The following is a 12,552-nucleotide window of genomic DNA, read 5'->3' as shown; positions in this document are numbered from 1 at the left end:
GTCGCTTTCAGGGGGTCTCGGTGGGTCTCCTTCTCTTTCCCCACAACTGGCGGGGAGGTCAGGAGGGCAGTATGTCCCCTGCGATGCCGCCCGCGAGAGTCCCTGTTCGGGGAGCGCTGGGTCGCCGGGTGTAGGGAGTGTGCGAGTGTGTGTGTGTGTGTGTGTGTGTGTGTGTGTGTGTGTGTGTATGCGCGCGCGCGCGGTGGCGCGCAGCGGGAGGGAGGGAGGGAGGAACTGAGGGGGAGGCAGCGGGCAGAGGAGGGAGGGGGCGGGCGGGCAGCGGTGGGGCGGGCGGGGGAGCGGCTCCGGGCTTCAGCGGTGACACTCGGGAGCGAACACACACTCCCCGCTCGGAGCCGCGAGAGAGCGGAGCGAAGCGACCGCGCACCCGCCGCTGCCGCCGCCGCCCGGTGCGCCCGGCAGTCCCTGCGCCGTGCTCCAGCCAGGCGCCCGTGCCCCGAGCGGCCACCCGCCCGCCGAGCCCGCGCCAGCCCCGCTCGCGCCGCAGCATCCTCCCGCCGGCCGGCCCCGCACGCTGCCCGCCTTTTAAAAGGACCTCCCGCCGCTGCCCCGCGCTGCCCGGGATCCCCAGCCCCGCGCTTCTCCCCGCTCCACTTCGCAGCAACTTCGGCGCCCGCGCGCCGCCAGCCCTCGCTCGCCTTTGAAGTTTGCAGCGCCGACCACAAAGTTGGGACACTTCGACCGATTTAATTTTTCTCTTTTATCTGCCTCCTCCTTCCTCCTCCTTCCCTTCGGTTCCTGAGTACCGGTGCTTAGCATCTTGGCCGGAGCCGGGCGCTTGGACTGTTTCGCTCGCCACATCCCCGAGAGGGAGTTTTCCTCTTTCCCCCAGGAAAAACAAACATTTTTTTTTAAGGTAAGTAGAGAGAGGAAAGCATCCTCGACGCCTTAGTCCGCCACCCCGAGACCTGGCACAGGAAGCGTTCCCACCCGAGAGCCCGTCTGCGACGGGGGTGAAGGCGCGCGTCCTCTCACTCGGAGGGGCCCAGCGAGGTTCTCGGTCACCGCTGGGCGAGGGCGCCCTGTCCCGAGGAGCTGAGGGCGTGAGGGGCGTGGAGCAGGTCTCCCTCGGTTTTCCAGGCTGGCTTCGTGGCTGCGCGGCCCGAGCGGCGTTAGGAGGAGGTGGAGAGACAGTGCCCAGGCCGGGGACCCGGGGGTCCGGGTGCCCAGGGTGAGACGGAGTCCGGGGAGCTGCAGAGCCTTTATCCCCGGCTTGGCGTGGACTCTGACCTTGCTCGCCCGCCGGGAGAGCTGCTGCCTCCCTCTGCGGGTCCATGCCCTCTGCCCACCGCTAGAGAAAGTCCTGCCGGGCGCGTCTGCGAGTGGGGCGAGGAGCGCGGGCGCTGCGCAGTGCGCGGGGCTCGCCCGCGGGCAGGGCGGGCGCAGGTTCTCGGCTGGGGGCCCCGGGCCGCGCAGCCCTGGGCGCGGGGAGCTTGAGCCGCCTCTCCCAGCCGACCCCTCACCGCTTTGGCTCCTCATTTGTCCTCTGCATGGGAGGCGAGCATCATTAGAGAAACTTCCTGGAGCAGAGCAGGGTGGCCTGGGACCGGATCCTACTTTTGCCGGGAGGGCAGAGCAGCCACCGAGGGAACGCTCCCTCCCTTCCCAGACGGGGCGACGGTGCCCTAGCCCCTCTGTGGGCCAGGCGGGCTTCTGTCTAGTCCCCGCTGCCTTCAGGACTGAGCGGGGAGCTGGGGCGGCCCTGACACTCGGGAATCCGGACGAGTGGTTCCGGGTCCCAGCTGTTCTCTTGGGGCACTTCGCAAACTGCTGAATTTGGGGTGCGGTTTCGTTTCTTTGCGCGCCCTTCGTGCCCTCTCCTCCCTGCACCCCCGCCCGAGGCCGAGATGGGAGGGGTCCCCGCAGCTCCCCGCACGGGCTCCGCGCGGGTCGCCGAGGCCCTCGGAGTTTGCCGCGGGCACCTCTGAGCTGGCGCTGAGCTGTCCTTCGGGCCGGGTCCCCTTCGGGGCGCTGTCCATCTCCTGCTCCGGTACGAGGAGCTCCCTGAAACCAAGACCTTGAGCGGGAAATGAACCTGAACAAATGTCTCTGGATCTGATTCTTTTTTTTCTTTTTATAAACAAAGTTCTTTTTAGCAACTTAGTTGGGTTGGTAAATTTGTTTACTTCTCATCTTTCGATCCCGCTAAATCACAAAAAAACACTTTATTTCTTCACTGAGTTGCTCATCTCTCCGAGCACACTACCCTCTCCCCCTCCATCCCCCTACTCCTACCCCCCACCCCCCACCCCCCACCCCCCACCCCGCCTCGCTTCCTGAACCCTTTTTCTTTTCTGAAGGAGGGAATCTCCGCACCCCGCCCCCCCTTCTCCTCCTCCCACCCGGTCCCTGAGCGCCTGTGAGAACCAGGAGAGTCGTCAATGGAAATAAATAGGACCCCGCTCCATTCTCCGCCCCCTTGAAACAAGTCAGATCCTCCTTGGGGTCACAGAAGTAACGATAAAACATCCCTCCGGAGGGAGCGGTGGTGAGGATTTGATGGGATTGTATTGTTTTATTATCCTGAAAGATGTGATGGATGGATGAGAGAGCAAATATGCGTACAGAGGAAAGGGTACTGAGGGCGATAGGTATTTATTATTATTCATTATTGTTTATTAAGAGAGCTAATAAGGCCATAACCCTGGCTGAAAACTGAGTTTAAATTTGGTTTTGATTTTATGTCAGTCTCTTATTACAGTGGTTACGGAAAGTGAAAACACCAAAAGGCTATTAATTCTTCACACTCATTCTGCATGTGGGATTAATCAGATGTCAAAACGATACTGTCATTTTCCCAAAGTTTTAACCCATGAACTTTTAGAAGGTTGCAGTCGTATGAAATGTCCTCATTTGCCTCACCCTTCCTTCTTAAAGTTCAAAAAACTTGGCAACATAATTAATTATGGTCCCAATTCCCATTTTCAATCTAAACCTATATTCAGGATTATATTAAAATATCCCGTCATTTATCCTTTAAAAGTGACTCTGATGAGTTTAAATTCTGGGGGGGAGGGGTCAGCTGGGAATGAGAGGCTCAGAAGTTAGAGAAATTTGTACTATTTCAGATTCCTCTCCAAAATCCTTTACTTCTTTCTTTAAAGAAGAAAATTACAAGTGCTTTCTCTGCACAATTCTCAACGTTAGTGAATGTCCTTAATCTTTACCACACACTCGAAACATAACAGTTTACAGCTTTGTCTGTATTATTGTTTTCATTTCTATGTCAGAACGTTTTATTCATTAAACCTGTATGTCAAACTTGCAGGCTCGATGTGGCAGTAACACTCTGTTTTAATTAGTAACTATCGTAAAAAAAGAAGCTAGAACCTTGTAATGGGCCTAAATTGCTATGAATTATGTGTGGTTTAAATAACACATTTATTTCAGCAGAAATGAAACAGTGAATATAAAACATCTTTTAATCACTTGCAGATTCAGCTTTTATCTCTTAAGATGTAACAAAATGTATAACTGAAAAATATCCTTTTAAGAATGAGGGAAGCCGGGACCCTCAGTTTATTTGTCCTGGTACTGAGCATTCAGGTAAAGGAAGAGTGTTAGAGAGGAAAGAGCAACATCATAACCTGATTCGAAGCAGCCACGCTGGGTCAGTCTTCAGAAAACTTCGTGTAACGACTTTTTCAATCGGCTTCAGGAACCTAGCGATTCAGATTTTAGTTTTCTTGCTTGGATTTGTTGACCACTCTCTGTGTGACAGGGGAGAAAAATGTGTTGTGAAATTCTAACAAATTGTTTGAAATGAAGGGGGAAAGGTAGAAATGAAATGTATCTTGTCTGTTAGATTCCTATGTTCATTTCTATAGTAGTTCTATTCAGTCTATTTAGAGGTCAGAATTTCTATTTTAAAACTGATTCTGTTCCTGTTGTCATTGTTGCTAGGACAGAACTTATTTTTCATTTTACTATGATGGATGAGGAGATATTGGAAATAGAAAAGTTATCCCTGAATTAACAGGTCGCGTAGGAGTAGTGTGAAGTCCACATAATTTGCACTGATCTAAATTGTTTTAATCTCTTTTCCTTAGTTTTCCCAGTGACAAGGTGGTGGATTCTAGTGACCAAGCAGTGCTCTCTCACACTTTTTTTGCTCCATGTCTTCTTGTCAGGTCTTATTTTGGAGAGCCGTGCACGCAGAGTAGCAGCCTGGTAATGAATGGACCTTGCTAGGGTCAGTTGCCATCAGCCAGTCACCAGAAAGAAAGTATAATCATCTGTATTGGGTCAAAGGAAAGCTTAACCTACAAATATCATTCAGTTTATTCATTTGACCTTGAAACAGTATCTAAACCTCTAAATATTTATTTTAGAGCAATTATTCTGAAGAATATATGTATTCTTCCCCTTTTGGTTCACAATCATGTAGCAGAAGTAACAGTCAAACGAGTTATAGTTGAATAGTAAATCACACCAAATATTTGCTTTGGAAACTGATTTTAAAGTCCTCCAATATTTAAATACTCCATTAAAAAATACTCTGCAATTTATACCCTGAAGTTAGGCTAAAGTCTGCTTTATTCTTCCAGTATGTTACAAATGCTCATTGACACCCAGAATGCATGCAGGCATGCTTCCACATGTTAATTTCCACCTGGGAAGAAAAGTAAATACTTTGCTGTTGTTATTGTTACTGTTGTGGATAAAAAAGAATCACATAGTATGACATGGAAAAACCAAACTGCTAATATTTTATTGCATCATATAGTGGTTGTTGACTAGAAATTCAGTTGTATTTCTGGGAAAAACCACACCATTTTAGTGTGAGTCTGTGTTTGTCTGAAGGTGGGTACAGATTCCTGTGTGTCTTGCCACTTCTGAGATGACACTGACATTTGCTATTCTGTAGCCCACTAGTGCCCAAGCCAGTGCCAAACCCAGGTATATTCTGAGCTGCTTACTTCCTAAACATACTTCCTATGCCTGCAGATACCCTACCTACACCTTCCCCCTTCCTTTTGGTATTTTACTAAAAGCTGCAAATGAACCAATCCATACATTTTAGTGTTTTGAAATATTTGGAAAATATGAAATACATAATATTAATTCACCCAAAATAAAAAAGTGTTGCTCGTTTTGCATTTGAAAACTAAAGGTAAGGTATTTGATCAGTGTGGAATAAAAGCGAACTAGCAATATGTTTCTGCACACTTTTCCCTTTGGGATGAAGAGACAGATTTGACCACAGAACAGCTGGATATTGGGTCCTGTTACAATGTCAAGTTTTTTAAGAACTCACTCAGCTAGATTTGATTTAAACTCCACTTTAAAGTCCACAGACCTCAAGTTTATAAGTATAGAAACTTCCAGTATTACATGTCATTATTCCTTCAATAGTTTCCGGATCGTTTGGAAACTAATTTCTTTTAGAAAGTTGGTGAATAGTTTTTGGTTTTCGTTTGTTAATTTCTTCCTGTAGCATATTGAACATGACACATATTTAATGTTTCATGTATTTCTCTGAAGTATTTATTTTTAGTTTCACTTGTGAAAACTCTGAAATGAATCTTTTCTTTAAAAAATATGGCAGAAAGTATATAGCTAACTTATCAAATGTCTCTTTTAATTATTCTGGTGAAAGAATTTGCTGCCTTTTATATAGTTATGAAAGAAAAAACATTTTTAGAAATAATGGGGTTATATAAAGTTTGGAAGGAACTCAATAAAAACATGATTACGCACGATTGGAAATCAGCTCATTTGGGTGGAACTCTGAGCCGCTGCCTCTGCAAAATGGAGGGCTTGAATATAATGACCAAATAACAACTGAGTTAGCATCATATACTCTTGTCTGTTTTCTAATTGGAATGATTTCAGCCAATATCACAAATAGTGGTGACTGACTGAAGTAGATGGCGACAGTACAAGTTTCTGTCTCTCAGTGTTTCTTCTCCCTAACGTGAAATCAAGGTAAACACCCTCTTCATCCAGCTGTGTGCTCAGAGAACTTCTATTCCACAATCTAAAGCCAAAGCCAAAAATATGGACTATATTTAAATAGGTGTTTTATCAACAACTAAAAATCATCATAGCTACATCTTGTTCGCTGAGGCAGTGTCCTTATACACACAGATCTAGATAAAATATGAGACTGAAGTTTATCATTTTCTAAAAAAAGTAGTAAACACTAAACTCATACTTGGAAAGATTTGTAATGTGTGATATCTTGCTTTTGAAATCAGCATGACTATATCTTAAGTTATAAGATAGAAACTATGAACAAGTGTTTATATACAAAGATAGATAACACACGTGGACAGTTGACCGACAAAATGAAGGGCAAAATTGTGGTACTTACTTGAAAATATTATGTTTAAAAAGAAAAAGCTAGTGTAAAAAGGCTTGATTTATTTAGGATTAATTTCTCCAACTTAGGTGCTGCAAGCGTTAGGTGGCTCCTGGAGTATAGATGGTTACAATTCATAGCACATTGTAGTGAAAAGCAAACCATAGCGATCCTATGAACCTAGGAGATGGCTTCGATTGCTCTCTTTTATTCAGGTCATATGTACTCTAAGTGCATAGGCATTGCCAAGTGTAACATTATGCATTTTATTCCAGCAATAAAACGTGTTTCTGATTAAATTATCAGTCATACAAAAAAAAAAACCACACACACACACACACATAAATGTACTTGATCCATTTTAGCTATCTTGTTTAAAATACACTTAAAGACAAATAATAAATACATTTTTACGCATAAGGATACACTAGATTTAAATCTAAATATTATTCATATGTTGATAGCGCTCAGTAAATGTTGTAATTTCATATTAAATTACAGCATTCACTGATATTATCAAAAGCTTCAAATTGGGATTGATTCAGAAGTAACTGGATCCTGTAATGGAAGAGAGATTTGTTGCCAGCAGTGGTGACAGAGATCAGAAACAGCAGTGCTCGCTGAAACACCTGGCCAACTAAGAAAAGGCAGCAATCCTTTATCTCTTGGTGCCCCCAAGTTTCAGCTATCTCTGTTCTAGGGGTGATCCTTTAAAGTTTGCTAAAATGTGCTATGAAAATATATTCCTTTTTTTAATGAAAAAATAGAACTGCCTCTTAAGTGGGAGATAAAAATGTAACACTCAAATGATGGCAGTGGCAAGATCAGATGAACTAACAGGCAGGTCCCTTGAGAGATGGCCTGAGTGGTACTGGGGAAGCCACCCTACCTCCACTTCTTGCCAAGGCCTCTCAAGATACTAAAACACTACCTGCAAAAATATGGTTCTTCATCTTTAATTTCATTTTTCAGTGTCCCCTATAAATATAAAAGTACTCCTGGGATGGTAAACAGGGTAAGCTGATATCACCTAATATCTTTCAAAGATGTTAGTAGCTAGATAAAGCCAGATTGGAAGGAGCCTGGCTTAAGACCGAATTTTAGAAAGGGGTGATCTGTATCTTTGGATCTCGTAGCCTCTCCTTCTTTGGGCAGCCTACCTTTAGTATATGCCTGCTCTTTATTCTCTTCCTCTGATAACTGACTCTCGGTTTCCTATTCTCTGCTATAAATTATACCCAGAGCCAGCTTCATGGGCTGCCTGTAGCAGGGCCCTGTGCTTAGTTGACTGCTCTGCTGCCGCCATCTTGAAATTCTTAATTTTTGAACAAGAGACCTAGCACTGGGACCTCACAAATTTTCATTTTACACTGGGCCCCACAAATTATGTAACTCACCTTCCTTCTATCTTGGTGTGAATTTATGACATAGAATCTTGATGTCGAGGACTTGGAAAGGACATTCGAGATTACCTTTGCAAGAACGAGGTCCAGTGAGTATTTGTCTTTAAAAACTTGTCTTTTAAGTGAAACAAAAGATGCAGGATACTCTTTTAAACAATTGAGATGGAAGTTTCCCATTGCCTCTAAAATCATGCTGAACAAGTACCCAGCTTCTGATAGTGTCAATCAAGTAAAGCAGAGGTCTCTAGGAAGGAGTGTCCTCTTTGCCTGATTATGGTGCACAAGATGTCTTATTATGATGAAAGGAGAAAATATCAGGAGGTCTATTTATATTTACTCTCATATATAAAGAAGGCAAAGAAGTTTTGTTAATATTTTTAATGTATCTATTGACAAAGGCACTCTTACTCAGCATATCACATGATCATTGAACAATAACAAATGGCATAGGTGGGGGCTGGCCCCATGGTGTAGTGGTTAAGTTCAGCATGCTCCACTTTGGCAGCCCAGGTTCATGGGTTCATATCCCTGGTGCAGACCTACACCAGTCATTAGCCATGCTGTGGCAGCAACCCACATATAAAATAGAGGCAGATTGGCACAGATGTTAGCTCAGGGCTAATCTTCCTCAGCAAAAAATAAATAAAGAAAAAGAATGAAAAAAAGAAAAAAATGGCACAGGTGACAGCTTCTATGAAGTAAAAATAATACAAAGTGAAAACAATGACATTCTAATCGGCTCTGACAAGAAGTCAGCCCTGCCCACAAATTAACCAGGAAAAGATTTGAAATGTACAATTTCATCCGCTATAATGAACTATGATACTGGTCCCAGTATAGAGTGCTTTGTTATTTTATGTATATGAAATATATATATTTTAATCGCAATTCTAAGAGATTTGGAGACAACACATTACAGGGCCAGAGGTCTTGAAAGGAGGTGAATATGAAGCTGAAAGATCCCTCAAATAAATTAGTCACCAGTATCTTCAAGATGTCTTAGTTATTTGTATAAACATTTCATAATTCTGCTACCAATAAATAGATATTATATTTTATTATGTTCTGGAAACTTCAGGATTCTAAGAGTTAAAAAAAGTTATCCAACCTTCTTAAGCTCTCGTAAAAATGTATATTGTGTTACATTTTGAATTTTTTTTTTTTTTGAGGAAGATTAGCCCTGAGCTAACATCTGCTGCCAATTCTCCTCTTTTTGCTGAGGAAGACTGGCCCTGAGCTAACATCCGTGCCCATCTTCCTCTACTTTATATGTGGGACGCCTGCCACAGCATGGCTTGCCAAGCGGTGCTCACCTCTGCACCTGGGATCTGAACCAGTGAACTCCGGGCCACTGAAGCAGAATGTGCAAACTTAACTGCTGCGCTACTGGGCTGGCCCCACATTTTGAATTTTTTATTTGAAATTTTGTTTTTCCGTAAGGCTGTCAGTTATTAACATGTTAAAGTTGAATTTAACTTATGTTAAAGTTTGAATTTCACAGTGTGGATGGAAATGATTCTATTTATTAATAATCTTGAACTTTGTGTAGCCTTGGATTGTTTACAAGATACTAACACGTCCATCGTTTTCCTTAATCTTCACAGGAACCCAGAGAGGAAGATATTATATCTTCCTACTCCAAGAAATCTGAGACTCAGTTTCAGTTAAAAGACTTACCTAAACTCACAAACTTTTAAAATAAAGTGACAACTCTTTGGTTTTGGAAGCAAAATTGATGGAAATATCTAAAATTTTTTAAATTGAGATTAATTGCCAAACTAATTTGAAAGAATGCAGTTTGCTTAGAACTTTTTTACAATTTAATGATTCAAAAATATCATTAATTTAGTCTAAATCCCCAAGAACTTAATCATAGGCTGCTTCTGTATTAAATGTTTGTTTGTTTTGGTAATAGTTAACTTATTAGGGAATTTTCTAGGAAAAAATGATTACATTTTTTGACCTTAAAATCAGTGTTTAAGGTCATGCCGAAACAATTTGTTTCTGAGAGTAAAAATATTCTGGTTCAAAATAAGACAAAGGGCTAGCTGTGATATATAGGTGTATAATGCCCCACACCTGTCCTTCTAGAAAATTAAAGGCTTTTTTAATAGGGAAAATTGTTGAAAGTGAAGTGGGGTGTCAATTTCTGAATATATGTAAGTTCTGGTGTAAACCTCCCCCACACCCCCAACCACCAACCACCATTTGCACAGATTCACTCCAATCACAAAAGGCAGCTAGTTTATCTCTTTGCTTTATTAATTCTGCCTTTAGCCATGGAATCAACTCTTGAAAGCAAATTTCTTTTCCTTTCTTCAACCCTCCTCTTAATTAGTCCAGCTGACCAGCCATTCAAACACAGGTTTAAAAATGCCCCACAATACACTTTTTATTGAGTCTGATATGTGTGTGTGTGTGCTCGCGTGTGTAATAGACAAACTCTTTAACATACTTTGGAGACAAGTTGCCTGGAAAAGGAGATAATAAAACATTTTATTCAGTAAGTAGAGTCTGATACGAAAATTAAGGATTAGAAAAATGAGTTATCAGTTGATGAGAGACAGATGACCCATGATATTGAAACGTATCCCAATTATGTATGGTAGGTACAACGCTGAAAAATCAATATGCCACGGCATCTCTTTTTAAATTAGTAGTAATTAATAGTAATTCAGTTCTACAGTTATTCCATTAATAATGTGGCATTTTTGAGAGGTAGGATTTGAAGTTAGATCAGTTCTAAGATTTTTTCCAAAAAACTGGGTGAAACTGTACTCAATGGGGAAATGAGCGCTGTTATAGACACTTATGATAGGATATTCCAAATATTCTAACAGTTTAAAACCCTTTAAGACATAACGAGTATTTCTCAGTTCAGACAGTGAAAGTATTTATACCTACACACACATATATTAAAACTTCAGCCACGAAATTCAGCCTATAATTAAAAAATATCAGTTAGAATTTATTCACACTTACAAAGCAGTGACAACAAAGAGTTAGTCTCGAAACATCTTTTTCTCTTGGCAGACTCTATCGTGTGTAGGGTCCACTGAACATTGCTGACCTCCAACGCTCACCAGCTGAAGCTCTCCTTAATGCTTCTCTTAAAAAACAATTTAGGGGCCCGCCCCGAGGCCGAGTGGTGAAGTTTGTGTGCTCTGCTTTGGGAGCCCAGGGTTTCGCCGGTTCGGATCCTGGGCGCAGACATGGCACCACTTGTCAGGCCACGCTCAGGTGGCATTCCCACATAGCACAACCAGAGGTACTCACAACTAGAATATACAACTATATACTGGGGGGCCTTGGGGGGAAGGAGAAAAAAAAGAAAAAGAAGATTGGCAACAGATGTTAGCGCAGGTGCCACTCTTTAAGAAAAAAAAAATTAAAAAAAAGAAAAACCATACCTAACTCTATATCTTACTTTCTTTGGGGGGAAAGGGATGAAATGATTGTGTCTGAATTCCCATTTTGGGTCAGCATTTTGTGGTTTGTCATCTCCCTAATTGTTGTAGGCTTATATGCTTGTATTATTTCATCATAATTTGCTATAAACTCTTCATTAAAAGTGACTGTGGAGTCTGTCCGCATCGTCTGCCTTTTGAGTGTCTTGTTCTTTAATCATCTCTTAATCCAGAAATAATAATGCAGAACATCCCAGGCACGGAGCCTAATCCTCCACTCTCTAATCTCAACACGTGCACCTCCCATCCTCTGCTGGACCTCGTGCCTAAAAAGCCTGAACCAGTTTTAATCCAGCTTTGTTTACTAAATAATAGTGATGGCCTCAGCTATGGTGTATCAAGGCTAACGAAAAGAAAATTAAGAGTTGCCCATTGTTTCTTTGATTATTTTTAAAAACCCAACATCTTGGCCTTTCCTCTGTGTTTCTAGGCGGTCTCTGATTAAATAGGAACCTGACCTTTTACCTGATAGATTAAGTAAATAGAATAATCTGATGCTGAAACTCCTTGTCATATCCCTGTTTTAAGAGCAACTCAAAACGTGTCTTTTATTGTGGAATAAAAATTTTGCAACTACTTTGAGAAGCTGGTTTATACTAGTTGTAGATAAATAAAACCTTTTTTACTTTTAAAAGAACGTTCACATCCACTATTTTTAATCTCATAACAGTCCTAGGAATAATTGTCTTCATTTCATAGATGAGGACACAGAGAGAGACTCAAAGAGATTAGGAGACTTGCTCAAAGTACAAAAGCCAATCACGGTTCAGTCAGAACTTCCTCAGCCTAAATCTTCTGGCACTAAGTCCAGTGAGCGTTTGCTGTTTTAGTTTGGCAACCTTTTAACTGTCCCAAAACTTGAATGAATGAATGAATTAATGAATGAATGAAAAAATATATGCATAGAGACATAAAAATTCCACAACAGTGGGGGATGGGAAAGAGTAAAGAACAGGCCAAAAGTTAAATTCCAGTATTTGTAGGAAAATCCAGTCTTGTATTGACAGGAACCCAGGATGTGGGAAGAGCTCACCTGAGACATTGAGACATGAGATAGAAGAGAGATCGAGACTGAGAAAGAAAAGGAAGTGATATATTAACCATCCTTTCTACTAGGTTCTCTCAAAGACCAGATTGTCAGGAGCCAGTGTCCTTGGAGAATATTATCTCATCTCTCCAGACGCGGCTCCTCTAAGTTCCCATGTTCAAAATCCACGCTCATTGGCCTTGAATTTTGTAAGAGGGATGGTGGAAGAAATACAGATTTGAAAACGTTACTTTACCTTATTTCTTTTTACAAGAACAAGACAATTTCTTACTCCTCTCCCCCCTTTTTTTTCTTCTCTCTAGAAATAAG

At 42.3% G+C, this 12,552-nt stretch overlaps 1 protein-coding gene across 1 annotated transcript in view; it reads left to right on the top strand.

Moving 5' to 3' along the window:
- The first annotated feature begins 265 nt into the window (after positions 1-265).
- Positions 266-12,552, top strand: part of NDNF (neuron derived neurotrophic factor) — a 40,723-nt gene continuing 28,436 nt past the window's right edge. Inside the window, exon 1 of the mRNA XM_014866482.3 lies at positions 266-877. The gene's annotated coding sequence lies outside the window, so the exon portion shown is untranslated. The remainder of the gene's footprint in view (positions 878-12,552) is intronic.

Source organism: Equus asinus, chromosome 3, assembly GCF_041296235.1.
Source record: "Equus asinus isolate D_3611 breed Donkey chromosome 3, EquAss-T2T_v2, whole genome shotgun sequence".
Taxonomy (NCBI): Eukaryota; Metazoa; Chordata; class Mammalia; order Perissodactyla; family Equidae; genus Equus; species Equus asinus.
The sequence above is the reverse complement of the archived record's forward strand: the minus strand, read 5'-3'. Positions and strand labels throughout refer to the sequence as shown.